Raw genomic sequence first — 5,927 nt, forward strand, 5'->3', positions numbered from 1 at the left:
GCGGCGCGGCGCAGCGCGGCCCGCGGCCCCATGGACTCGGTGGAGAGGGAGGAAAGCAAGTCGGCGCGTTCTGACTCTCCTCTCCCTGCCCGCTTCCGTCCCGGTGAGGAGACTCGGTGCATTATCTGCAAGCGAAGTTCTCTGCTCAGTGTTTATTTTCTGAAATGTCCATCCACACGTCCACCGCGCCCACCGGAACGTACTCTGAACGTGGAGTGCCTGTTTGACCATTATCGTTCCAGACTCTCCTTTTTATTAGCTTTCAGTGCCTGTCACTTACTCCCCAATGATTTGCAAGCCCCTGAACTTGCATGTACCCAGAATTGGATAGCCTGGTAACTATTTCATGTGAATCAATACTTATGTTTCATGCCAATTCGGGATCTAATGATTCTAGTAGGTAACTTTGTTGCTCCAAATAGTGACAGATGCCACAGTAGCACTCTAAATTTTAGTCCAATTTCTACAATCTTTTAGATGACCCCCCCAATAAAAAAAAGAATAGCTCTCATCTATCCGATCTGCATAGACATAGAAAATATCTTTTTATAAAAATTAATTTTCTCTAGGCTAGCTCTCTGGAAGCTGGCATGAAATCTTCGATAATTACCATAATATTGAGTTATGTTTACAGATGAATAATTATTCTGAGAAATAGATTTCACATGAACCACAAGTATCATTACCACCAAAATAAAATATTAAAGACCTCTGTAAATTAATGGTAACTCTCCAGTTCACCTACGTTTACATGTCCACATTCCGTTTAAAATTCTTATTAACTATTTTATTATTTCTGCATTCCATGTTTAATTATCCAAAGAAAACGCAACAAAGTCCAGAAAACAAAATGCCGTTCATAAATTATAGATCAGAATATATTTCTGCTAATTTCTTTGTTAAATCATTCAAGCACTTACTGGCCAATTCTTGGGCCTGATCTTATTTTTCCTAAAAGCAGCATTTGACACACTTCATCATTTTCTGCTCCTTGGAACAACAGCTGGAGCGAACCTCGTTAAATGCCACTCAGATCAGGTGGCTCCTCTGCTCAAAATCCTCCTTCGTTAAATAGAAAATGCTATCTCCATACCATGGAACATTATTCAGTCATAAAAAGGAATGGTACCTCAAAAACATTATGCTAAGTGAAAGAAGCCGGGCCCAAAAGACCACAATTTGTAGGCTTCTACTTACTGTATATAAAATATCCAGAATAGGCAAATCTGTAGAGACAAAGTAGAATGGTGGTTGCCTATGTTTGGGGGTTGAGAAAGGTTACATGGCAATAGCTAAAGGTTATAGGGTTTCTTTTGGGAGGATAACGAAAATGTTCTAAAGTTAATTTGTGGTGATGGTTGAACAATTCTGTGAATATACTAAAAATCATTGAATCGTACACATTAAATGGATGAATTATATGGTATATGAATTTTAGTTGAATGAAGCTGTTTTTTTTCTTTTAAAGCATGACAATTAAATACAGTATATGATCCTTGATTGGATCCTGGGGGAGGGAGGAAGCTATAAAATGACATTATGAAACTTAAATTTTTTAACCGATAGATGAGTTTTCTTAGTGCAATCCCAGTAGCCCCAAATGATAGTCATTCATAGTACACATGCTATGAAAGTTGATTTTGCCACTTGTGCAACTTATTTCTTTAAATAGTAATAGAAAATTGGACTTTTAAAGAAAGACATCATTGGAACAATTATGAAAACTTGCATGTGGGTTGTGTATTAATATCATTGTATCAAAATAATGAAATGCTCCCTTGTCGGCCAGGGCTGCCATTTCACGCAAAGTAAAAGTTCTCACCATGTGTACAAGACCCTACGTGATGTTTCCTCCCACCCTCCTTTACCTCTCTGCCCTGGTCTCCCACTCCCTACCTTGCTCACTTCCTTAAGTCACCCTGGCCTTCTCACAAGTCCTGGGACAATGTGGGCACACTGCTACCTCAGGACCTTTGGACTAGCTGTTTCCTCCCCTGAAAGCCCTTCCCACAGATGTCCACAGGGTCCTCTCCCTGACCTCCCTCAGTTTTCACTCAAATGTCATTTTTGCAATGAGGTCTACCCTGGTCACTCTATCTGAAATTTAACACACACACACACACACACACACACACACACACACGCACCCCTCCTATTTTATGTTCTCTTTTCCTGCTTGGCATGGACGTTTCACTTATCACTACCTAACTACTTAATGAGCCAAATGAACAGGATTTGGGTCTGTTCTGTTTTTGCTCTACTTTCAGTGTCTGGCACCTGATAGGAGCTCATTAAACACTTGTCGAATGAAAGAATCAAGCACTGGTCAAGTCACAGGGGGTATGGTGGCAAACAGAACAGATAAAAATCTCTGCCATCATCAAAGAAGACAATGAGTAAATATAGTCATGCACTGCATAAGGACACTTCAGTCAATGACAGGTCATCTATACAGTGGAGGTCCTATAAGATTACGATAGAGCTGAAAAATTTCTATTATCTGGTGACATTATAGTGCAAGGCATTACTCACGTCTTTGTGGTAACAGTGGTGTAAACAAACCTGCCATGCTGCCAGTCGTATAAAAATACAGCACATACAATGTGTGCAGCACATAGTTCTTGATAATGATAATAAATGCCTGTTACTGGCTTATGTATTATGATATACTTTTTATCATTATTTTAGAGTTTACTCTTTCTCCTTATAAGAAATATGAAGTTTGCTGTATGCCATTTTAAACCAGCAGCACCATCACACATCTCATGTTTACTGAGTCTCTTGATTGCGTTTTCTCTTGTGCTTGATTTAATCTTGTGTTGTTTTGTTCAGTAACATGCTCTACAGGCTTGTTGCCTAGAGGCAATAAGCTAGACCATATAGCCTAGGTGGGTAGTAGGCTATACCTTCTAGGTGTGTGTACATGCATTCTGTGATGTTTGTACAATGACGAAATCGCCTAAGGATGTATTTCTCAGTATCCCTGTCATTAAACTGCCCTTGACTGTACACAAATATGCGAAGTGGTCGTACACGGGATGGAAGCAGCAGGATAAGAGGGATTGGGAATGGAATAGTTTGGTATTTCTCTAGGGGCAGAGAAAACATCACCGACAAGAGATCCTGAAGGAAAAAAAAAATCTGGGAGGACGTTTTCCAACCTCCCAAGCAGAGGGAAGAGCAAGGGCAAAGACCCAGGAGGGAAGGCAAATTGTGTGGGCCGAGGTACACACGGGCTGGTGGCTACAGAGGTGGAAATACAGGGACAGTCTCTTCTCTCTGCTTCTTTTATCTTGGTGAAATAGCCACATACCCTACTTCCTGAGAATGGTGAGGGTGGAAGAGACATTGGAGGTTAGAAGAGAGAGCAACGGATATGAAACAGTTATCTTCTGGGAAACTGTGAGAGCAAATGAACTTTGGAAATGTAGTAAGATTGCCAGGCAGGGCTTTTCAGTGCCTATTTGAGTTTAGTGGACATGAATTTAAAGCAAGACCAGTCAGCATGGCTGTGGATTTTTCTCCAGCCTCCTCAGCCATAGGAGGCAGAGCTGGGTTTAACCAGGGCTGGGGTTTTGCAGGTGGGTTTGATGGAGGGAGAATGCCAGAGAGCAGAGGATGTAAGCAAGGGAGTGACTGTGGGGTACTGTGAGAAGGAAGGAGGTAAGGACACAAAAGAGTTGGGATGATGGAAAGGTGATAGTATCAGTGGATCGAAGGTCTCAGTGAGGTTCAAGAATTGCTGGAGTTGGGAACCATTCCCAAAAGCTGGGGAACAGCCTGTGAATAGGATGTTTGAAGTTAAAATCATGAGCTGGGTGAGTTCGGGATAACGCCAAGAGCTAGTGGTGTGACCAGAGGAAGTAGATGGCTGAGGTAGGGAGAGGACAAGATCCTGGTGCCCAAGGTCCCTCAAAGTATGACTCACATTTCATCTGGTCTCCTTCATACTCACACACAAACACTGGCAAATTTGCAACGCTATTTCTCCAAAGCATTTAAATATTATATCCTTTGTTCATACACAGTGTATGATCCTGGTATCTCCGATTTTCAAAATTCTACCTATTCTTTAAGGCCCAACATCATCTCCTGTTAGTAAACAAACAAACAAACAAAATTTTTAAAGCTGAGATAGGTGGGTTTGTTGAGCTAAAAATTCTCATTTAACAAATGAGGGAAATTAAGTCTAGAAAAGTTAAGTAATTTGCCCAAGATCAAAAAATTAGTAAGTGGCAGAATCAGGTCCAATTCCAGGTCTCCTAATACAGTTACCTCTTCTCTATACTAAAGCCTCATTCCTGAGGCCTTCTCTGTTCCCTTCCCCTTGCTGTGTCCTATACGTTGTGTACATATCTATGGCATGTCACATATCGCTCATCACCTGATCCATTAATTATATATTACAAAACCCCATAATTACATTATAGAGATGGATGGAGAAAGACTAGCCTTCCCTCTCACAAAAACCTAGCCTTTTCTCTTCACTGACACAATCTTTTGGCACAAATCTCAATAAAAGAGCCTCATTCAAGTGCTGTTATGTGTCAAGCTCATAATAATATGTACCAAGCCATAATACCTAGAGTTTACTGAGCATTTACCTGTACAGTGCTAAACACCTGAGAGGCATCATCTCTTTCTAGTCTAGGAATCTCCCCATGAGGTAGATGCAATTATCCTCATCCTCTGGTAATATCAGCACCTATTGAATAGGTTTTATGGTGAATAATTATAACGATAATAATAGCTAACTTTTATTTAGTGTTTACTATTCGTCAGGCATTCTTCTCAGCACTGCCTTATCCTTCAAAACAACCCTGTACTATAGCTATTACATTAGATCCATTTTATAGATGAGAACACTGAAGCACCAAAATGTTAAGTGACTTGCCCAGGGTCGCACAAGTATGCTGATCTCGCTAAAGTGCTTAACATGGTATCCAGTATATTACATGTGTTCAATAAAGGCAGCCAATATTCTTTTCACTGAATGTTCACAGTGCTGTGCTGACGATACGATTTCTATTTCCAAAGTCAAGTATTTTAGGTAGATTCACACCGATAAAATATTCAGTAGATCGTACAGTTTTTAAACGTTTTAATGACTATGTAACTTCCAGAAAAACATTCTTAATTTTGCTTCTGATAGAAATTTCTTTTCAAAAGACCTACATCCACTGACAAGTTTGCCCAAGTCGAAAAGCTGGCTTTGACCGCATTTAACACAAAACTTAAATGATAATAGCTTAAGCAAAATAGGAATTTATTTTATCTCTTGAAAAAAGAAGAGCAGAAATAGGAACTCCAGGAATGGTGAAGCAACTCAAAGATGTCAAGGCCAAGGTCTCTGAGATTTCCTTGGCCTCTCCCTCGTTGATGCTGAAATGGCTGCTGTAGCTCCAATCACCATGTCTGCAATCCAGGCAGGGAAAGCAAAAAGAATGAGGAAAAAAGGGGCGAACTGAGTCCGAAACCCTTTTAAAGAACACACCAATACCACCCTGTCTGTGGTAGGCCACCACCTCTACCATAACATTTGCCTACTTCTCATCAGTAAACACTGTCTTATGGTCTCTCCTGTGTGCAAGGATGGCTGGAAAATGTCATGTTTTTTGGTTTTGTTTTTGAAAATGTCCTGTTTTTTGTTGTTGTTTTCAACAAAATGGAATTTCTGCTAACAAAGAAGAAGGGAGATGAACGCAGTGATGTACTCCAAATGGCTCACTTGGGCTTATGAGAGAGTCAATAGTTAAATTTTTAGGTTTTATAAGGTGGTTGTTAAACACATTGGTAGCCTGAAATTGGTCACAGTGGGAGCGTTTACACCACAAAAATTGGCAAACACCACAAATTAAGGCCTTTTTTTTGAGAGCCAGTCGTTAAACATTTACCAGCACACCATTGAACATTGGATAGGTAACTAG

This window comes from Pteropus alecto, unplaced genomic scaffold, assembly GCF_000325575.1.
Source record: "Pteropus alecto unplaced genomic scaffold, ASM32557v1 scaffold50, whole genome shotgun sequence".
In the NCBI taxonomy this organism is placed as follows: Eukaryota; Metazoa; Chordata; class Mammalia; order Chiroptera; family Pteropodidae; genus Pteropus; species Pteropus alecto.